This window comes from Urocampus carinirostris, chromosome 13 (genome assembly GCF_059441175.1).
Source record: "Urocampus carinirostris isolate Australia breed hairy pipefish chromosome 13, RoL_Ucar_1.0, whole genome shotgun sequence".
In the NCBI taxonomy this organism is placed as follows: Eukaryota; Metazoa; Chordata; class Actinopteri; order Syngnathiformes; family Syngnathidae; genus Urocampus; species Urocampus carinirostris.
This window is the reverse complement of record NC_142361.1, coordinates 4,007,817-4,032,300: the sequence shown is the minus strand read 5'-3', so window position 1 is coordinate 4,032,300 and position 24,484 is coordinate 4,007,817. Positions and strand designations below refer to the sequence as shown.

The following is a 24,484-nucleotide window of genomic DNA, read 5'->3' as shown; positions in this document are numbered from 1 at the left end:
GAACACTTGGGTTAAAATGACACGGACATAAGAGCGCAAGTGTGTTTTTCTGCGCATTCCCACACCCCTCTCACTTTCCGTCCCTCCCTCATTCCCTCCCTTTCGTTCTCAAATCTCGCCCGAGTAAAGCGGAGGGAGGACGGAAAGACTCAAAGCGGTTACGCACATTGCAAGAAACGGAGGAGAGCGCTAAGGATGCTCCAGTTGCACTTCATATCCAACCCACTCTCTCAGTGAGATCATCCGAAAGCCCCACATTCGTTTTCCTTACCAATTATTCTGGGGGGAAAACGGGAGAAGGGATCATTTTCGAACTGGACTGGATCACCAAGCTGCGGATCTTTTATATCACCGTAGGGGTTTTTTTTTTCTTGCTTGGGACCCTTGCGTACTCTTAGAGGTAAGAGAAACGCAAAATTGCACTTATCACTCTTGCTTTTTTCCGTAAAATGCTCATAAAATGCTAGTTTGTTTGTACATTGTGGTAAAGAACTGGTTAGTTGGTTTGCATTTGCTCACGTACCGTTTTGACGCACTCGTTTTAGGGGAGACGTGGAGCGCATTACTTAGTGCGTGAATTTTATTACTTGTATGCCTAATTGATTAGTATTTTTATTAAGAACTACATATGCTTATCTTATATTTTACCTCTGTCGTAGAGTCCACAATATGCAAGTTGTTTGAATGATTTTTGCAGTTCTGTGTTTCTTTCTAACAATACTTTCATTGTGGACCAAAGCGGTTAGGTTTTCCTTTACCTTGATATAAAAAGTAAAGGCTGTGTGTAATTACCGTACTTGTTTTACAATGTGGTTACATTTTTCTCCTTCCCTTTTTTCTGGCTCTGCGGTTGTATCTCTTGTGATGTTGACGTGGCTTGGTTTTCTATGGCTGACGATCAGCAGCCGCTCTCCGGCTGTGAAAGTTCCATAACAGTTGCCATGCATTGCTTCTCTTTGAAAAAGTTTTCGTCATAGCAGGGGTCTCAAACTCAATTTACTTGGGGGCCGTCGGAGTCAGGGTTTCGGTTAGGCTTGTTGAGTTTTCCACAACAAAACGTCTGACTGTTGTATATATGTTTCAAAAAATTTGCCACGCAGAATAAGTAATGATAAACACATTAGATGGATAGATAGATAGATAGATAGATACTTTATTCATCCTCGTAGGGAAATTCACATTAAGAGTTATTATGAAAATCAATCAATCATCATAAAGGAAATCAATAACTTGCGTGGGCTGCACTTACATGAAATGGAAGTTGTTTATTATTTCACCACAAGATGTTGCTGCAGTGTTTAGCGCAACCAAAACAAGCGCTACTAAGCACAAGGAAAAACACAAACTAGACTAAGTGACCAAAAAGCACAATTTGCTTCTCAATGTTAATGATAGCAAGAAAAAAAGGAATGAAAATAAAAATGAAAAAGCAAGGGAAAAAAGGGAAAATAGGAAATAAAATAATAAATGGATTGGTTTTAAAGGGGAGCAGGATGGCAGTCAATTAGCTCATGTTATGGAAAATGAAAGCATATTTCTCGACCTACGAGTATTTAAAAAAGAAAATGCACATTCATAATGTCCATGTATTTTACTTAAAAAACAAATCAATATATTTTTCAAAATAATTATTTTTTACCACGAGGAGGGTTTTTTCCTGCACTACTCTAAAACCATTATATTTAGGCGATGGCCTCAGACTGCCATCTCACGGGCCGCAATTGCCCCCCAGAACGAGAGTTTTAGTCCCTGCTTTAAATGTGTTTGCCTGATATAAAGAATTATTATAAAAATCCAAAGGATAGCTTCTGAAAGAAATGAAATGATCTGCATTTATATAGCGCTTTTCAAGTCAATGAAGACTTCCCAAAGCGCTTCACATTTACCCATTCACACACACTCACACACCAATAGCGGCCGTGCAGCCATGCAAGGCGCCAACCTGCTTATTTGGGGCATTAGGGGTTCAGTGTCTTACCCAAGGACACTTCGACATGAAACACGGAGTGGCGGGGATTCCAACCTGCGATTGTTGTCCCAAGACGGGCGCTCTATCTCCTGTTTAAGGATGCATTCTTCTTGATGAATAAATAATTAAAACGCAGGGAATAGTCCAGGGGTCAGCAACCGAAAAAGAGCCATAAGAGACTAAAAAAAACAACCAACAAAAAACTACGTCAAAAATAATAGCATAATTTATTTAAAACAATCAAAATATGTAATGGGATCCATTCATAAAAGTTACTCATTGAATATTTATTCCCAACATTAATACAGCCTTGAAAAATGTTGCAAATGTTTGATTTGAGTTTGTCCTCTTACAGAAATCACATTTAAATATATATATTTCCCTCCTTCTTTTTCGTTTAAGGATTTTTAAAAAAACTCAAAGGAGCCAACATGACAGCGCCTAAAAGACACATGCAGCTCTGAAACTGCATCTTGCTGAACCCCAGAATAGACCAACTGGAATCAGGGTTCAGATTTTTGTAGCGATCCAAAATGTTTAAATGCCGAGTGACAAACGAAGATTATCATATACACTGCCTTTGCGAGTGATCCGTTTGCAAGTGTGAAGCTGGGGCGACGTATTCACATTTATGGACAGTTTTCTCCGAATTTAACTATTGACATCAAAAGAGTATCTTCCTTGCTTCGTTGTTTTCACCAAACATGTGCTTAATTGCTGCGTACCATGTGTTTGCAAGTTGTGCTCGTCCAGAAGCATTGACTTACACTTTTACACTTAAACTTTTTCACTCTGGAGACAAAATAAAATGGAAATGACCTGGAATAATCTACCAATACACAAGGTTTTTTTAGCGATTTAGCCGGAATAGGGCGTCTATCATTTGTCTCTGTACTAGAGGTTGACTGATTATTGGGCGGGCTTATCTACACTGATATTTGGGAATTGTATATCTGTATCAGCATTTTTATTTATTCAATGAGCCGATTATTCAGGCTCAGATGCAGCCGAGCGTTGCTGTCTCTGTCCTGTTTTCTGTCTTGGTCGCTATCCACATTGCGCCTTCTGATTTGATAAGCGACCAGGGCGGATACTGAAGCAAAAGCATTACAAACTCAGCATAGACAGACTGCAGATAGGAGTGAGAGTGCAGACGTGTAGAAAATAAACTCAGAAAACTCCCCCAAAAGTTCTTAGCAACTCCAACAAGGAAAATAATATATCCAGGATAAGGTAACTGCACATGAGTAGTAAAGTGCTCAAACGATCTGATCATTTGAGTTCTTTACGGCACAAAAAAAAACAAAAAAAAACATATCTGAGATGCCGCAAACTGTGGGTGACCATTGGGATGTGAGTAAATGCAAAATTATTTTTGTTCTTTACGGCACTAACGAAAAATAAAACGTATCTCAGATGTGTTAATGTGCGGTTGGCCCAAGTGCATTTGGATGCATGTACATGCACAATTAATCAAAAACTTAATGGACGAACCCAACCATTTCAATTGGAAACCGAAAATCAAAACCAAAACTTGAAATGACAAATGCAAGGAGTAAAGTAACCAAATGTAAAAAAAAGAAACCAAAAACAGACCTGGCGTGGTGGTGGAAGTAAAAGTGAAGGCCTCAAAATGACCCACCAGAGTTTGCTGATCAAAAATGTCCTTTTAAAAAGTCCGGGATAATTTGCCACAGGTGTGTGATAATTGGACATACATGTTCCCAGTTCAAACCCCGGTTGGGCCCCCTAGTGGTAGGAGGTATGTCAGACCCTAACAGCCTCAGTTCTTGTGAGTTAAGCTTTGAGAAACACCTGGTTGGTTCCACAAAGACGGTTGGTAATACTGAATTATTTGCCGATTGTCTACAGAGGTGAGTCAGAAAATTGTTTGCCACAGTTCATTGGAGATAAGCTTTAAAAAACGTCAGGGTGGTTTCACAGATGCAGTCCAACACTCATTCAGTGTTGCTGTAACTCATTAATGTGTTCGTTATTCCAGTAATTAGAGAAGCTCCTAATGCTCTCAGAGGTCTTTGGCAAGGGAGTCTTTGGAATCTTTTGAAAGTTCTCCCACACGTCTGGAACGAGGTGAAAGAGTGCTATCGAAGCTCACAAGGTTCTCTGGGAGTTTGGGTAAAGGAAGAGGCGGAGTGGGGTATAATTTACGACCACTGTAATAGTGGTATTTATATTTCATCAAGCGCCAGCTGCTAAGAAGAAGCAGAAGAAGATGAATGAAAAAGGAGGTGCCATTCCTAGAGGAGCAAGAGAGGGAGCTGTTGGGCTTCGCCTCTGCACAGGCAGGTGGTGGATGCCATTTTCTCTTTTTTTCTTTTCACCCCAACCTCTTTCCTCTCCTCATCTTTCCCTGAGGGTTACTCTCAGGGGATGGAGCACCAGTTGCTCTCTCCCCTGGGAAGGACGACTCAATCTCTCACAAGTTCAGTCCATCTGAATAAGTATGCCGACCTTAAAATGGCTTCTGTTACCTTCCAGACTGACTTGGAATGGGGTTGGGGGGTTTGATGGTGGCATGAGGGGGAAATGGCATCCATTTTGTCTTTGCCAGGTTTTGTTTTGCGCCATTTCACAGCTCGCTGTCGTAAATGTACTCCTTCTTGGTGGACTTTCCACCACAAAGCAACAACAGTGACATTGAATTTGAAAATTGAAGATGTCTTTACCATTTAAAAACATATTAAAAATGCAATGTATTAGAAATGTTATTTAGATTTGTTCAATTGTGCTCATCATCTATTGAATTCTTTTTTATTTACCTCTTTTAACTAATTTAATGCCGGAGGTTTCTCCCTAATGGGAAAGCCAGTACCAGCCAATTTTTGCTATTTTGCCTCATTTTTAGATGCCTACGGATTATTTTTTTCTGTAGCTATATGGCAAGGGGCCGGAACCTACGGCTCGTGAGCCATATATGGCTATTTTCATGAGTATATATGGCTTTGAGGAAAAATTATTACCTTTATTATCATTGTTACAAAATGGGTAGAACATAATGTGACAACAAAATTGTATATAAAATGACACTAAACAGTATGTTTGATTACAATATAATTTATAATACCCCCAGTTTTTACAGTAGACACTTGACAATGACATAATATTTGCAGAAAATGATTCAGAAACGTTTTGTAAAATTTTTAATTTTAAAAAGTGACATTGGATAATTTCTCACGGCACACCTGACGATCTCTCACGGCACATTAGTGTGTCGCGGCACAGTGATCGAAAATCACTGCATTCAACAATGAAGGTTCTGTTGAGACTGATGACAACCTAAACAGCCAGACACACCAGTCAAGCATACAGATCAATTTGATTGGTGAGCACTAATGGTGGACAGATCTATGTACACGGCGCACTTCTCTCAGCCCAGCGCCTCTGTGCCGAAGGTAAATACATCAGTAGACTCATTTGCAGTATTTTGTGACATTTTTACCAAAAAGAACTCTGCTTTCATCTTGTTTTGAAACCATTATTTAAGAAAGAAATTAAGTTCAAAATTTGTCTCGGTGATCTTAAGCATTTGTGGGAGGGAAACAAGTTTAAGTGGTATATTTGTTCATATGGGACACAGGCGTTGGAAATATTCTGATTTCATACATTTTTATCAAATCATCAAATGTCTATCCATCCATCCATTATCTGCACAGTTTATCCTCAGTAGGGTCTCGTTTAGCATCTTAATGTCTTGCCTTGTGAATCCTTAAACGTGGATGGAGACAAAATCACCATGCAACCTTCAAACCACCTGTATCATGAGTCCTTTGTTTAATTTGAGGGCCCCGGAACTGGAAGTAGCGCAGGAACCCAGAAGTAGTATGTCAGGTTCAACCCAACACATCAAACAAAAACCTGCATAAAAAAGACAGAGATTTGTGTATGGTTTACTTGCAAGGGAAGGGAAGGGAAAACTGCTTTTGGTTACTGTTCCTCCAACTCACTTCAAAGCAGTGTTCCCTCACCTTGCTTTTTATTCAGAAAAGGAACGCCCTGGTTACAATGTCATTTCAACACTAAGGGTTAGGGCAGGGGTCGGGAACCTATGGCTCGCGAGCCAGATTTGGCTCTTTTGATGATAATATATGGCTCGCAAATCTGAGGTTGGGGTTTAAAATTTTTTATCTTTTGTTAAAATCCATCCATTGATTTTCTACTGCTCGTGTCTTGTGCAGAGTTCCGGTTGCATGAGCGATTGTCTATTATTTTAATTGGATGATAATACCATACGTTGGCCAATACTGGGCCGTTGCTGGGGGCACAGGTACACGCCCCCTTTTGCGTCCCTTGGCACTTTGCTGTTGGTCATTAGCTCAAAGCTAACCCTTCCACAGAGAAGATGGCGAAACGAAAAAAAAGATGATGAATATTGTACATTTCAGGACGAATGGACCAAAGAATTTGCCTTTGTGGAGTGGTATGCCTAGTTTGCAATGACAAAATTGTATCGATGAAACGGTTGAATGTAAAGCGGCACTTCGACACACGCCATGCTGCCTTTGCATTGAAGATGTGGATGAACAAGTTCAAATCACTGAATGAAGAGTTGGAAAGAATTGCATGCGAGCAAGCACATGTGGACAGAAATGAACAAACTTCAACCCGAAGACGAGTTGGTCCTCAAAACTTGGAACGCGCTACCAGTCACATACCACACACTGAGGCGTGTGAGTATTGGTGTATTGACAATGTTTGGATCGACGTATTAATTTGAGCAGTCATTTTCACACCTCAAATACATCAAGTTCAACCTACCATCATGGTTAACGGATGAATGCCTCAATGCCTGCATGAAGCTTAAACTCACCATGTCCCAACCAAACTACAAAACCATCAGCAAATCCATGCAGCACCAGAAGTCGCATTAATGGTGAGTATTATAACAACATTATTTAAAATAATAAATTAAGACGCTTGTTACGCTCACATTAAATTGAAATCAGTCTTAAAATATATTATATGGCTCTCACTGAAACAAATTTCCAAAAATTGTTCTTTTATGGCTCTCTCAGTCAAAAAGGTTCCCGACCCCTGGGTTAGGGGTTAGTCGAAGGTGGAATTTTTCCATTGAAACCAGTTCTTGCACAATAACTTGTTATTTGAAATGTGACTGATTAACTCTCTTCACGCTATACTTCAGGAAAAGATTCTTGGTCTTCGGGTCAAATCTGTAACTGATTCACTGATTAGTTCTCTCTAGGTGCAGTGGAAAACTTTTGCTGAGAGAATATCCTATTTTGTAAGCACAATATCTCACAAGCAAACATATAACACACATATTCCAACACAGCATAATTTTGATACCTCTTTAAACTAAAAGCTAAAATGGTACTGGTGGACTGGTTTTAAAGCTACTCTTGACACTAAGGTTTCCTCCACCATGTTACATGAATTGGTGACTCCAAATTGTCCCAAGGTGGGAATTCTTGCATGTCTCTATGCCCCCTACCCGCTGCCTGACGACAGATGGGTTGGGCTATAGCACACCCTTTGAACCTAGTGGGGATAAGCGGTGCAGATGATAGATGGATACTGCAGTCACATATTATTTGATGACCGAGGCAGTCATTTGATCACGGGCTGTAACTGGCCTCGGGCCAGACTTTGGACATGCCTGGTTTAGGTTCTTGGGTTCTTCAGGGTTAAGACACTGAAAAATGGAATAAATATTTGACATTTCTGGACCCAGAAAACATGCCCACTGTAATAGAACTCACGTGAAAGAACCACACAGCATCTTCTGACATCAATTAGCACAATTAAAACTGAATTATCTTCAAGTAATCCGGCTACCCTCTCCCCGGCACATGGAAGCGATGACAAGTTGTTTTGGAACTCGCCACCAACATAAGTCAAACATCTGCCACGTATCACAAGGCCTAAGGAGGGTACGTAAATGTCTGAAGTCTTCATCTTTGATGGGTGACCCGCTTCCTGCCTTTGCTCAGATGCACAGTATTTGTAGTTTGGATCAGAATTATGTGACTCCGCCCTTGCAAGAACAAAGCAAAACAAAACAAAAGAATGAAAGTGTGTACGTTTTGTGTGTGTGTGTTTTGATTCAGAAGTTCAGTATGTCCTTGCAATAAGTTGTAGAAAGATGGAATGCAGTAGGGAAGAGCGAGTACAGTTCACAATCTTCTGGGCTAGTCCTCTCAAATTTTTATACATGGTATCCTAAATGTTCTTTTACAAGTAGACATCAATATCAGAGTGCTAAGAGAGATAGTGTTAGAAGCGTATCCAGTACCGGATACCGTAGTCACGCTGGTCGTGGACAATTGTAACTGTGATTTATTATTACAAATAAGCTATAAATAGTCCACTGTTTGAAGATCACTTTATTTAATAGAATTATATGATAAGAAGAGCATGGAATAGAATAAAGTGCCTGTGCCATATCTATCCTTTTGGACAATGTTGCTAATCAGAGTCTGACATGCTGTTGTGGCAAATGTATAAGCCAGTGCATGGGGTGCAATATAAACTTTATACCCATTTTTCTTTGTTTTTCCCTTGCATTTGTCCATACAGACCATACAGAAGTTGTCATTTTTGGATGTGTAACGACCGCCTCGTACCTATTAGCCTTCACTAAGCTAACATTTTTTCTATATGGTTGTTACTACCATGAAAAAAAAAACCTTATTGGATTGAAGCCAAGAAAAAAAAAAGTCTTAAATCTTACCTCACACAGAGTCATTGATAAAACTCTCTTACAATTGGTCAAATGTTTACTCCTACAATTGTCCGAGTGTTACAACTGTACACGGTCCTCCCTACTCCCGCAGGGTTGTTTTGTGAATGTCACATTTCAGGCAGCCCTTGGGGAAATTGCTGACGGTAACTTGGAACAGTGTGCATAAAACCACATGCTGCTACACCTAGTCAAAATATAAGTTGTAGAGGTGAAATACAAAGACCAGTACTAAGTACAACTGTTTGTTTTTTTTTGCTTTTGTTTTACAATCACACCTTTGTTGGGAATTGAAACAGTGGGTATTCATATAACCTCGTACATGCTAAAGTTTTGACATGAAAAAGCGGTAGATGTTATCGTGCACTCTATTTCTACAAGCAAAACACAATCCGTGTCCAGAATATATATATATATATATATATATATATATATATATATATATATATATATATATATATATATATATATATATATATATATATATATATATATATTTATATAAAAAACAATATTTCCTTGTTTGAGACCGGAAGTGGCTGACTTTTGTATGTGATCGTTGGAGCGGTTTAGTCACAAACACTTATTCGTGGTTCAAGATAAAGCAGCCGTAGAATGAAATACTAGTCTTTTGTCAATATTGTTTTTTTTGTTGTTAAACTTAGAAAACAACTGTAGATTGTCTTTTAATTAAATTCTTTGTTAAATTTTAGGGGATAAAAACACTCCTGAGGATAATGAGCCACATGTTTTTTTACCTTGTTTAAAGACGTTACTACCCGATCCCTCATGCCCCGTTTCCATTACGCCGTTTTTGATGTTTGAGACTCATTGGAGGGCACGGACAGAATCCATGCAAATTCAGGATTAATGTGTGATTTTGTCGATTCAGCCATTGATAATCAGAGCGTGGCGTTGATGGCCTCATCGACCCGATTAGTATGAGAATTTATCACCCCCGATACGGAGAACTACTTGATCACAGAACAAGTGTGTGTGTTTTGTTGCAAAACCAATATCTAGCATGCTTGCATGTAATCCGCAGTAATTTGTTTTCAGTGACAGTCAGGTGCTTGCTGAGGTCTCATGAGAGATGTCACATGTCTGGTAAAAAGCTCTTTTTTTAAATCAAGACATACAATTGTTTATTTTCATAAGATTCTGATAAGTTGGTTGTTTTTAATACTGGAGTTTTTATAATCACTTTTGGCCAATCATGTTGCTGTTCTTTGATAGGCACACACTTTAGGCCGGAACTGCTTTTGTAACAGGAGATTTAATAAAAAGAAAGGGCTTGGGCAGGCTTTTAGAACAGGTTGGACATTCTTATATCAAAGCTTCTCTTTTATTTTGACTCACAGAGGCAGCAATTCATTAACGGCACGTAAAGCCTGTCTTTTGTAACGCAACGTTAAACAAGACTGTATAAATAGAAAATAAACAATGCCGGGTGGATAATCAAAAATAAAACCTAGAGAGAAGCTCTACCCGCCCCCAACGCATTGACCCAGCCCAAAATTTGGATTGAGTCGGGCTTGGGCTCGGGCTTCAGATCTTACCTTTAAGCTGAAAGTGGCAGACAAAACCTTGTGCTACTTGCAAAAAGTCTGCTCACTTCGGAGTTGTCCAACCTTTTGCTATTATATCAACACAATATACTGTATTTTCTTGGGCAGTTTCACTCTTCATGTTAAACGGCTGTTGGCGCGATCACTTTGGTTGATTACCACCCTCTAGCCAACAATTTGCCACGGTGGCATACTTCCAAGTTGCCTCGTCTAGACTGCAACGTTGCCTACTCGAAGCCATCGCTCGCTAGCTTTACAATGGCAAGCATATTTAATGGGCCAAAAGCCACTCCGGGGACTTAAAAAAAAAAATGTTTTCCATAACGCTTAACACGTTTGTACCAGAATGAGGCTCCTCGTATGCATTTCAGGCAAGGAATAAAAAACAATCCTTTCATGATGTGGGTCAGAGAAAATTGGTAGGATATCTCAAATGCTAATTAATAATTTACAGCCTAATTTTTTATCTTTTTGCGTTAGAGTTAAATGAGACAACGGCGGGAAAAGAAGGCTGAAGAAAAAATTTGCGACGCAGCGAGTCAAGGAGAGATTTAATGAGTCGTTTGTGTCTCATTTTTCCAGATGATAATTAACAAAATTTGTGTTTTGTGTGCGTCGTGCACAGCTGTCTTCTACACAGATTCTCTTAAAAGATAAAAAAAATATTTTAATTCATCACCCCTACCATGATTGTATTTTAAATAAAATCCAGTTTGGGATTTATTGTGAACAAACAAATTAATTTATTGCGTATTCATTAGGATTGGATGATTTTGGGAATGTTTCAGATCCAAGGTTACAGTCATACCCCCCCAAGAACACTCAATCTCAGGAAGCTAAGCAGGGTCAGGCCTGGTTAGTACTTGGATGGGCGACCGCCTGGGAATACCAGGTGCTGTAAATAGGTCATTTGTCACATGCTCTGCTGTGACAGCACTGACTGTAACCCCTGGTGCAGTCAGTGAAAATTAATTTATCTAAGGAAACAAAATAAATTGAATTATTATTATTAAATATAGGGTATTAATGTTCAATCCAATACATTTTTTCTTGTAAATCTCATGATCATTAAATGATTGAACACCCTTCTACCTTGAGTTAGCTTATAATAACTATAAACACAGCACAAAGGTTACAGGCATGAAAAATGTTTTTTTTTTTTAAATTTGTTAAATGACTGCAACACAAACAAAAGGACAGTGTGTATAGGTTTTCACTTTTTACTGGTAAATAAAACCCTTTAGATAGATAAATAGATAGATAGATACTTTATTCATCCCCGAAGGGAAATTCACATTTCCAGCAGCATCCCTGAGCTGAGAACAATACAATAATAAAGCAAAAATAATACAATATACAGTACAAATACCCAGTGTGACGTGCAAAGGCCCACTGTAGCGTATTATATAGAATATCTAAATAGTGCTACACAGAATACATATTGCAATAAAATTCGTTAATATGCAATGTAGGTGGTGTGGTTTAATGTGGGCTTTTACTCTGTCGGGTAGAGTTAAAGAGCCTCATGGCATGAGGAAGAAAAGATCTCTTCAGTCTGTCCGTAGTACAAGACAGTGACAGCAGTCTGTCGCTGAAACTGCTCTTCTGTCTGGAGATAATGCTCTGTAGTAGATGCGATGGATTGTCCATGATTGACCGCAGCTTTATTCGTAATAGACAAAACTATTAGTTTAAATTAAGCAAACAAAAAAATGTTAATTATTTAAAGACCCGTAGGTTGAGAAATATACTTGTATTTTACTAATGTCGGCCATCTTCTTGCTATGGGTACCCATAAACCTCAAAAAGGCTAAACAAAAAATTAGCAGCAACATGGTGAATTTTTGTCCCTTTGAGTCTCCAAAGTTGTTATTATTCTTTGTGCTTTTTCATTTTCCGTTGGACTACACTGTTAAGCGACACATATTAATCTAGAAATAGTACACACAGTCTCTTTGACAGTATAAAAATGACTAAAATCAGCCACTAAAATATCATTCGCACAATATTTTGAAATTACATTAGCAGTGCAAATAAAGTGTAAACACAATTGATCCAATTTGAAATGTATCATCTTCCATTCACTAACAGCATTATTGTGCTAGCTAAAATGGCAAGACAGTATTGATCCGAGGAGAATAATACCTGTCCAATCCAAGTACTCGCTCAGTGTCAATAATATCAATGTTTGGACCATTACTATTCATGCACACTTACACAAAAAATTATGCGCAAATGTTGCATATGTAAAACTTAGATAGTTAAATTAACTACAGCGGCTTTTGCTTCGTTTATGTGACCCCTTTTTTTCTAAAAGTATTTGTCCATGCTTGTTACGACTTCTTGTAGGACTCCTCAAGGTGCAATGTGTGTCTGTGACCTTTCCCAAAGCGTAGTGTGTATTTGGTAGCGCACATGTGAGAAAACATGCTCGCAGTCACCCTTTGACATTGCCAAACCCATCAAGATGGTTTCCGCTAACCTTCAAAAAAGCTCATTGATACACATAGCCTGTTGTCCCCCACACCTGTACTATAAAAGAAAATAAAGAAAAGAAAAAAACATATATATATATATATATATATATATATATATATATATATATATATATATATATATATATATATATATATATATATATAGGCGTTGTGTCATAGATGTGTGCAGCAATGGTACAATAAACGGCGAGCAGACAAAAACATGGAGTAAGCAGCCATGAGAAAAAAACAATGAACACGGCAGGCAGGGCAGTTAACCGACTGCAAACAGGGCTAACGTAGACCATACAAAACTGAAAAACTTCGGGAGCCCGCAAGTTAACGGGGAGCTATCTGGACAATATTATATTAATTGCAAGATATGTGGTGAAAAACACAAGAGGAAAAGTCACAATCACAGCCTGAAAATGAGGCAAAGGCAAAAAAAAAAAGTTGTATACGACGGCAGGTAAACTTACCCTTTGATGATCAACTCGGACAAAACAGTCAGTTTTCCGGCAACATGGTAGGAGTCGTTTTCACTACACCAGGAGTCATCAACCCTTGCGAAGCTGAGATCAACTTTTTGTTACCGATTAGCACGAAGGGCTACCAGTTTGATACGCATTTCTAAATTAACAACTTGGTATTGTTACTATTATGTTTCTATGTTATTTACATGTTGAAACTATTTGTCGGCAGGGTTGACATTGTCAACCAATAAAACATATGCCTTGAGTTATTTACATATCAACCAGAGGTTAATTTAAAAATGAATTTTGTAAGAATTACTTGTGTATTTAAAGATCATAGTAATGATTTCTCATGCTAATTAGAGAAATCCCATCTCCTAGAAAGTTACAATAACCCATCACTAGCGAGCTAATTTCAGATCTGGTCTGCGGGCTACTCAGTTGATCTCAGGGGCTACCTGGTGCTCACAAGGACCACGTTGGAGTCTGGTGCACTACTTAATAGTTGTCAAACAATACAAATATTCCCTCACTTCTTGCCAAATATTCTTATTGTTAGAAGGTGTCGGAGGGATCCAAATGCAGGACAACAAGGAGATGGAATACAAGGAACTGCATAAAACCCCAACAGCGGGGCGTTTATTAAACAAAAAACAAAAGTAATTTAGTTAGGAGAAAGGAGTGTGGGACCGGAACTGCAGAGGAAGGATACTGCAGAGGGAGTCTTAAGGCGGTGAAAATCTTTTAGAGGAGATTTAGCAATACCTTTAAAATGTAGGCTTGAGTGGAAGATCTTGGGAAGAAGAGGGAACTGAAGAAGGATGTCTGGGAGGAGAGGCTTGAAATTCTGAAAGGGAGAGAAATGAAATAAAATGATATGAAATGAAATGATCGGCATTTATATAGCGCTTTTCAAGTAAATGAAAACTTCCCAAAGTGCTTTACAATGTGCTTCACATTTACCCATTCACACACACAAACTCACACACCAATAGTGGTGGGGTGGTGGGGGGTGGGGCTGGGTAATGGGGTAATGCTGCCATCTTTGGAGAATGAGAGGGATTGTAGGCACCAAACCATGACATTAACAAAACCCCAATCATTATATTGTTATAAAAACGAACCAAACCAATACCAGATTTTAAATCTGCTGGACAATGATACACCTGTTGGTAAAGTAAAATAAAGATATTAGTACAATAATTGATGCATGTTAAAGTACACCATACACAGCTGGCTAAAAATGTATGAGTCTCAGCCAGAGAATTAATGCTGCAATCACACAAACCAAAAATATTTTTCCTATGATATTTGCTGAACCTTTGAGTGTTTTTGCTGCTATTAGGTGGCAACAGAAAGGAACAAAACCGAACTGATTTTGATGACTGCGGAGTCCAAGCGTGCAACGGCTCATCGTCTCTCAGCGTTTAGGTGATAAAAGATTTTTATCGATGCCCTGCAATGTTGCGCCAACAAAGGGAACTTGCACTCAAGCCGGGTATGCAATGCTTGTTTTGTTCCGAACGAAGCATTTCTGCATGTCTACACCATTGTAATCTCCCTTCATTTTGTTGCACTTAATCGCCTGACTTCTGTTAGCAACAACGCCCACTATTAATCTTTCCTCACTGTTTTTTTTACTGTTCAGTTCTTCCTCTGACACCCTTATATGATTGCTTTGTAGGGCACTTTTCAAACAATAAATTTACACTCACAAAGTTTTGTATAAAAACATTCAGTGTACAATAAGACAATCAAATCCCTTTCTTTATCACCACCCAACAATCAGAAATACCTAAAACACGGACACATACAATGGTAAAATATGATAAAGACCAACTAAATAATAATAGTATATAAATAGTAATAATTTCAGAACAACCCAAACTTTTAGTATCTGGCAATATCTACCGTAACTATGTTTAAGAAATGGCATTCACACTTTGAAATAAAAAACAAAACAAAACACTAACTTGGATTTTACAGGATTAAAATGAACATATTGCAAGATAATATAAACTGGAAATATGAACTGTTATAAGCATATACAAATAAGGGTTTTGAGTCCTGCTCTCTCAATGTCCACGTTTTTCACTCCATCTCTGGTGCTGAATCTGACCGTGAATCCTCTTCAGTACAGGGGAGGCTGGTGTTCAGCAGTATCTATCCTTAAAGTTAGGCGTGTATTAGTGTTGAAGGAAGGTAACAATTGAAAAGATAAGTACATTAGAATAACTACAAAAGCTTTCATCGGAGGATGAAAATGAAAAAAAAAGTTGAATAAAAAAATAAAAGATACACGACACACCAATTCATTATTTTTTTGTATTGGTTACAGATAAAAAAAAAACATGCTTTACAAGAATACATAATTTCTGGTTAAAAACAAACAGCTTCAGACAACTATGTTCCTTCATCCAACCCTCCACTACCAATAGAGATAACCCATTGTTGGAAGTTGCTGCCCCCTTCTAGGTGTTTTGGAGGCCTAATTTTATATAATTTCATTTAGATCAAGGGTTTTATCCAAAGCCCGTGGCTTTGCGGTTCAGGAATGGTTTAAAATTGTTTCTTTTAGCCCAGCGTTTGTGGAGTTAGGGTTATTCAAATAGCACTTGTTAAACCGTTAAACATAATAAATAAGCAGACCTGATGTCCTCCGGCGGTCTGTTCCACAGGTGAGGACCAAAGTGGCTGAATGCTGCTTCACCATATGTTTTGGTCCTCTCCCTAGGAACAGTTAACAAACAGCTGCCAGAGGATCTCAAGGCCCACGATGGCAGATATGTAAAAAATGTATCCTGATATGACAAGGAGCCAATGCACATTATCAAAAACTGTTGAGATGTGAGTCCCCGTGAGCACATGTGCTGCTGAATTTTGTTGTAGCAGCAATGTTCTTTTTGGAAAGAAGTTGTAAAAGCATGTATCAGCACCTGTGCGTTTGCCTAAGAGAGAAATGGGTGGACTCTTCATCTTTGAGATGATAAAACACAATTTTGGTTACAGTATATTGTTGATATGTGCAATAAAATTAGTGAATATTTTCCCTTAACCTTGAATCACTTAATAGCCGGTCTTCAGTTACCAATAACTCCCACAATTAATCTTTTCTCACTGGTCTTTTAACTGTCCAGTTCTTTCTCTGACACCATCATATGATTGAAAAAAGACTGCAGATTCTTCAGAATATTAAAGGAACAGTGTGTAATATTTGACCACATGGATGTGTTGTGCATAGTTGTGTAGAGAAAAGCCAATAGCAAATTGCCTCTTTTTAAAATGATAAAATGTCACAACATTTTTGCATACTAGAAAGTATAAACCTTGTCGTTAGAAAAAAAAAAAACGTTTTAAAACGATTACCAGTACATGGAATTTAATCAGTGCAAAAATGTAATCACCTCCTAGATTCTTAAATTACTATTCAAACGAAACAGCAGGACCATCATTTGAAAAGATTAATCGTAAATGAGTTAAAATACACTAATCTTATGAATGGGAATAGATCCTAGTTTCTAGCCTAAATTTCGAATTATTTACACTTAAAGTTAAACGATATTAGCTTTTAACTCTCAGATCCATTAACACAAATTTTGTGACTTTGATATTGGACGCGTGGGCAGCACGGCGGCGCAGTGGTTAGCGCTTGTGCGGCACAGTTCATGTCATGGGAACCTGTCGTGGGTTCAAATCCAGCTCCAGACTTTCTGTGCGGAGTTTGTATGTTCTCCCCGTGCTTGCGTGGGTTTCCTCTGGGCACTCCGGTTTCCTCCCACATTCCAAAGACATGCATTTCAGGTGAATTGGCCGGTCCAAATTGTCCCTAGGTGTGAATGAGCGAATGAGTTGTCTGTCCCTGTGTGCCCTGCGATTGGCTGGCAACCAGTTCAGGGTGTCCCCTGCCCACTGCCCGATGATTGCTGGGATGGGCTCCAGCCCCCCGCGACCCTACTGAGGATAAGCGGTACGGCTAATGAGATGAGATGAGATGAGATATTAGACGCATTTATATTTAATTATGATTATGAAAAAAAAACCTTCATGACCCACTTCGGCTTCAAAAATCTTTGGCCAAAAGTGACCGATTCAAATGTTAATTGACAGATTGATTAGCCAATGAAATGTGAAAAGAATGATACGCAGACATGTTGTATTCAAATTAGACCGAATATCAAACATATGCAACGCCACTCTTGATTCATATCTATGTACCATTTTTACATGCAAGTGTGACCCAACTCGACTTCTGGAGAGAGAAGTCAAACATTTACAACTCGTTGGGGCGGCAGTAGCTCAGGAGGTAGAGCGATCGTTTAAGGAATAAGGGATCCCAGTTCGAATCCCGGCTTGTCCGTGTTACATGCCGAAGTGTCCTTGGGTAAGACACTGAACCCCCAATACCCCCAATAAGCAGGTTAGCAGCCTTACATGGCTGCACAGATCATGGCCGCTATTGGGAAATGTGAAGCACAATGTAAAGCGCTTTGGGAAGTCATTGACTTGAAAAGTGCTATATAAATGCAGATCATTTCATTGTAAATGGCCAAAATATGGCCAAAGTAAAATACACTAAAATAAACATTTTAGTGCTGTATTCTGGTCTTCTCCAAATGCCCACTTTTGGAAAGGCCTGGACCTACTATCAGAAACCCGTGTAAAATACAATATGTTTTTAAGATTGTGAACTTATTTGATAAGGTACCAGGAAAAGTTATTGTTTTACCTGTTTTCCAAATAAGAGCCCCATGCTACACTCATCTGCAGGCATTTGATTGCAAAAAGAAATAATCAGGCAATAAAAAAAGTCTATTTCTGTTTGTTCTGTTTGTTAGATTACTCAATGTTAGTAGCACCTGCAGTGATTTTTTTTCAGTTTGGGACAAAACTTTAGAACCTTACCTTTCAAAAGAGACAATAAAAGTCAGTATTATACAAACGGTTCAAGAACATCTTTCAATTAACTTTGGGTACGTCTTTGATTTGTCTATTAAAAATCCCGAAACCCTCCTTGTCCCCAACGTACACTGACAACACAAGATTACAGTATCTTGTGGACTATAAGGGGTACCTAAAATCCCCAAATTGGCCAGAAATTTTAAAGTTCGCATTACAACCCAGTGCATCTCATACATCGCAGAATAGAGTGAATAAGATTGGAAATGCATAGAGTAATTTTAGATGTGCTTTACTGCACGAGTCTTTACGATAGTATACCATATTTGTGCAATGATTGATCTATTGAAAACATCGCTGACTAAAATCTGTGTGAGTGCCAACACTTTACCACTAGAGCACTCGCGATACAAATAATGTACGAAAAGGCATTAGAGCTTAACTTATTCTCACACTATCTGTCTTCAGTTTCAGCAAAAATTTTGTGCATTGTGTATTTTTTTATGCTATTTTATAGGTAAAATAGTCCACATGCTTTACCAACAATTGTTAGAGAATGGATAAAACAGAAAGTCTTTCAACAAAATACCATATAATCTCTTTTACGTATACAGTGGGACCTCGGTTATCGCGGTTAATGGGGACCAAAACCACCCGCGATATGTGAAAATCCGCGACGTAGCGGCGCACCTTAAAAAAAACAAACAAATAATAATAACATTTATTATTATTATTTTTTTAATTACCGTATTTTCCGCACTATAAGGCGCACCGGGTTATAGGGCGCACCCCGAAAAAATAGTTTTTGGTCCTATTTTTGACATACATAAGACGCACCGGATTATAAGGCGCTACAATGGGAACGTGGACAAAACAATCAGATAGTTCAGTCCAACTTATTACCCCCTTAACATTCCCAAAGCTTGCAAAGACGCAAATACGTGTCGAGAACACGTGCGGATGCGGTGTCCGTAAGATGTCACTCAAATGCATCGTTCTATCATTCGGAAGGTTAAAGTCTTGGGATTCAAGAAATGCTAACCATTCCTTAGTATCTATTTTCTTTTTCGCTCGCAACTTCACTGTGCATATGACAATAAACACTTGGAATTGAGTTTAATTTAAAAATACACTCCATTCCATCCATTATCTGCACCGCGTATCACAGAAACATCGAGTTCAGTCTGAAACAAGATACAGGGACAATATAAAACCCGAAGTAGCTCACCAAAGTCGTTGTGTTCATAATAATGTGCAGCCAATGTCCTCTTATATCCGTGAGGGTAGTAAATCCAGGAGAATAAAATAATTTCAAATACAGAATAGAAAAAAATGCTTTCTCTATGCCGTCAGCCACGTGCCATAAACATTAATCTTTTTTGGCCAATTGCAGGCTTTGTGTTGCCGTTTAAGCCAATGCCAGCCTGTAAATGATAAAAAGGATCCGCCCCTTGACCTCCGAATAACTTTAGCCAATAGTGATCGATTCAACTGATGATTGACACATATTTTTCGGCCAATTGCAGGCTTTGTCTGCCGTTTAAGCCAATGCCAGCCTGTAAATGATAAAAAGGATCCGCCCCTTGACCTCCGAATAACTTTAGCCAATAGTGATTGATTCAAATGATGATTGACACATTGGTTAGCCAATGAAACGCCGGTAAATAAATCCCAGCATACACCGCGTACTACTTGGCGTTCGGGGGAAAATCTAGTCGGCGGCTGCAAGTTAGTTGGAAAACTTTGCAATTTTAAAATTGATCCATAAATAAGGCGCACTGTATTATAAAATGCATGGTCAGCTTTTGAAAAAAATAAAGGCTTTTAGGTGCGCCTTAGAGTGCAGAAAATACGGTATTATTTTTTAGACCCGGTTAATGGGGACCAAAACCACCCGCAAAAAGTGAAAATCTGCGAAGGAGCGACGCCCCTTTAAAAAAAAAAAAAATTAACCCACGCAGGTGGTTCCCACGACCTCAGAACTGTGCCGCACACGCGAACCCCTGACCTACCCGGCGAGTATTATTATTATTATTATTTTTTAAATTATTATTTTTTTAGACCCGGTTAATGGGGACCAAAACCACCCGCTAAAAGTGAAAATCTGCGAAGTAGCGAAGTCCCTTCAAAAAAAAAAAATATATATATTTATATAATATATATATATATGTTTTTTTTTTGTTTTTTTTTTTTAACTATTACAGGCCATGAATCTTTGAAGCCGCGAACATCGAAGCGCGAAGTAGCGAGGTCCCACTGTACATATTCAACTTCAACCTTAGTGACGCACGTGTGAAGAAGTGGAAGAGATAGTTTAACATATCAGAATGTGAAACAAATGCAATATGCAAATATGTGTTTCTGGCACAGTAAAAAAAGTTTGATGAGATCAAATGAAATGCCTTTTTACCTGACAAGTGTAACTGTTGGTCTAGTGATAAATGTCAGCGCTCTATCCCCCATGACCCAGGTTCTAATCCTGTTGCATACAATGTTGCTGATAAATCATTGCACAAATATATAATATATTTAGTTTATGTATAAAGAGACAATGATTATACACAAATAAACACAGTCTAGTCTCAATTTTATGCATCTTGTAATCCAGAGCACCTTGTGAATGAAAAATATATGACAATATTATTTTTTATGGTGCTACTTATACAGTGTTCCCACAGATCTTTGAAAAGTCTTAAAAGGTATTTAATTCATTGTTCTAAATAAGGCCTTAATCGGCATTTACCGTAAATTCTGGACTATAGAGTGCACCTGATTATAAGCCGCACCCACCACATTTTCAGAGGAAAACTGATTTCGTACATACACAAGCCGCACCTGTATATAAGCCGCATGCGCCCACGTTAAAAAATTGAAACACAAACATTAAATTTATCCAGACCCGACTTCAAGTCGCGCGGTTGAAACTAAATGTCCTTCATTGAAGTACACAGTCCAAAAATCACATCCGGCAAAATGAACGGAAAATGATACCGGTACTTAAGGTTTGATTCAGACCTGCAGAGTCCGGGTACCCGTTGAAAGTAATCCAAGGAAAAAAGTCTATATTTCCAAAGGTAAGGGTGGGAAAAATATATATCCACTATTGTCCGCCGCGACAACAGGTCTCACTCACCTTTACCCCACTTCCCGTCAGCCCGCGTTTGCTCCGCCCCTCTTTTTTAATTCGCAAAACATATCAGAATAAGTGTCTCAAATAAATACATTACAAAAATATACAGGTGCAAATACAAATTATACATTGGTTACATATATTTACAATGAAAGACGGTACACCGAAGCTTCAAAGCTTTAATAATAATAATAATAATATAACTTTCATCCCAAATGGTGCCTGACAGGGCAGTTAATGTAGCAACACGCTAGCAACACGCTCGCAACACAGTAAACGGGTCTGTTAAAAAAATATACCGTACTTGTAAAAATCACGGTAAACCGTCCTCATCTTCCTCCTTACAACTGAAGCCATCAAAATCGTCTTCCTCATTGTCGGAAAGAAACAGTGTCATATAGACGTCGTCCCACGCTCCCGCAGCCTCACTCGGGTGGTCACTGTCGCTGGTGTGCCCTCCTCTCCGTCACGGCTTTTCGGAACCTGTTGGTGATGGTGGATTTTTTGATGCTGCCCCACGCTGTCAGGATATACAGGCAGACTTGCGAAAAAGTTGCCTTTCGCATGCGGCCAGTTTTAGTGAAAGATTTCTCGCCGCTAGTCAAGCCAAGAAGTTGCAGTCTTCCTCGGCGCATATATTCCACCGGTCCAAATCTGACCTTTGGTACTCGAGCGCTGCTGGCGGCCGTTAGAAAAATTACATAAATTGGCCCCATCGCTGAATAAGCCGCATGGTTGAAAGTTTGGGGGAAAAGTAGCGGCTTACAGTCCGGAATTTACGGTAAATGTTTTCCAGTTCTTAAAAATGCTTACACATGAATAAGATGTATATATGTTTGCACCAAAAAGAATTAGTAACATTTATAAATTGTCTTTTTTTTATAATTCACCGATTTACTTTCGTGGCAACACCACGTAACAGAAATATCAAAACGATGATGAGGTTTTCAGAGCATACACATTTCTTCGGGTTACCCACAATACACCTAGCAACTTTGGACTAGGACGTTTATTTTGGACCATGGGAACTTGTAAATTTAATGATAAGTGGCTGTCTGATGAGTGATTTTCGCCATGGCTAAAAGCTGTGCCAAGTAATGTGTACTAGGCACAATTTATTGTCTCCAAGATAAATATATACATATACATATACATATATATATATATATATATATATATATATATATATATATATATATATATATATATATATATATATATATATATATATGGTGTTGGTCTTAAATTTGATTTAAAAAGGCACCAAAAAGGTATTTAAAAGTCTAGAATTAAACTTGCTTTAAGCTGTAGGAACCCTTATAGTCTGGTGCACCTTATAGTGCGGAAGATATGGTTCATAAGGTATAAAAATAGGATATATTTGTGGCATTGTAGAATGACTTTAAAGACAGATTTTTCCTTTAAATACATGACACAAGCTTCAGGGAAACTCCTGGTTAAGTGTGGTTTGTGTACCAATGCACAACCCTGCTGAAAATTGATCAAAACACCACCTCTCACCCTTGGTGGGGGTTGTGAAAAACATTCACATGTGATCCCGCAGAATCAAATACCTAGCAAAGATCTTTTGTGTTGAGATATATGATTCTTTTTAGACGTGATTCAAATGTTCCATCATCAATTACAGACTGGCAATGCATACAAGAAAGCGGTATTGAGTGCTTTTGGCAGAGATGGAATGAGCTTCATTGAGACTCAAGATGAAGGTTGAGACGGCAGCCCAATGGGGAACAACAGCAACAACTAGAATGGCTGTGCACCATTTGAGCACTGCCCGCCCCGCGTTCAGACGCAAAACCATTCTATTGGTGGCATGTCCTTTTTGGCAGGGTCATTGGCCCATAAGAATGGAAAATCCAAGAAGTAAGACTGTAAGAACTGGCCTGGAAGAGTCGAATGTCTTTCTGGGAAAGCTGCCGAGTCAGAAAAAAACAAATATGCCAAGTCAGCTTTTTTTTTTGCAGTTTTCACATCTGCAGTAACCTACCTGACTGTCTGCAAAAGATGATGTTGATCTTCAATGCCGTTCTGGTCTGGAAGAGTGGGATTTTTTTTCTGGGAAAAAAATCTGATTCAACAAAACTTCAAATTCAATTAAGTACCTGTAACTGTACCTCTGCTAGGCTGGAAAAGATTAGCGCATTTATATTGGAGGTTTTTAGGTTACAAAGCCTCTCACATGATGAATTCTAATTAGTAAGTAGAGGTACCACTCTACAAACTTTTGCCAAATCCCAGACAAAAGTATTCCCACCACCCTAACTTTGCCCACGGGTGATAACTAGGGCTATGAATTTAGCTACAAGATATTTGTGAAAAAGCAGGTGAAATTTAGCTTTGCTCAGTAATTATGGTGATTTATTCTCTAAAATGGGGTTCTCAAACTCACGGCCTGTGGGCCAATTGTAGCCAGCTTAATATGAAAGTTAAAGGGACGTTGTGTAGCCATTTGCTATATAATTAACATAGTCTGCAGATATTTAGATTTAAATAGTCAAGCATTTCTATTGTGTTTCCCACACCATTTTTATGTAAATCTTAATTAATGAATACGACCCAAGTGAAGTACATATACTAGTTAGTGTCTTGTGATCTTATGTGAATAAGCATACCCAATGCAAAGGTAACAATTTTTGATATATAAATATCAAATGGCCAAAAGAAGCTATACTACTCTATAATTGTTTCCTATCACAGTTCCAACAGGGAGTAAATGAGGTTTTGGTAGCTCAAATAATAAAGGACGAAGGTGTGTATGTCCTTCAGTGAGTTTCCCTGTCAAGGATTGGTGTGCACAACAGGGTGTGGAAGGGTCTTTTCAGCGGGGTCTCGTTTAACCAGGCTAATTAGGGTCATTGAACATACAAGCCGACATAGCTAATCGATTGGAACCCTGACGCTATCCGTGGTCAGCACCCACGTATTCCGGCATCCTTTCGAGGTGTTGATTCCTTACAATCCTTTATCAATTAGAAAACACAAAGAGGCTCATATACTCTTTATTCATTCTGTGTTGAGACCCTGACATGTACTCGTAACAGCCGACATACAATTATTGATTATAAGATGTAAGGTGTACTATTTCCTAATGCGTGTGTTTCTGTTGTTTAAGTTTGAACAATTAGAATATAACATCATCAAAAAAAGTGCCATGGTTTTTATTTAGCGTTTGGATAAGTATAGTAGATACTCAAAATAAGGAGAGAAAACATCAACACATTAGAACACGGGG

General features: G+C 38.5%; 1 protein-coding gene across 3 annotated transcripts in view; it reads left to right on the top strand.

Annotated features, from left to right (window-relative positions):
- Positions 1–162: 162 nt before the first annotated feature.
- Positions 163–24,484, top strand: part of cdh11 (cadherin 11, type 2, OB-cadherin (osteoblast)) — a 171,392-nt gene continuing 147,070 nt past the window's right edge. For all 3 annotated transcript variants that reach the window (XM_088351128.1, XM_088351126.1, XM_088351125.1), the window contains exon 1: positions 163–400. The gene's annotated coding sequence lies outside the window, so the exon portion shown is untranslated. The remainder of the gene's footprint in view (positions 401–24,484) is intronic.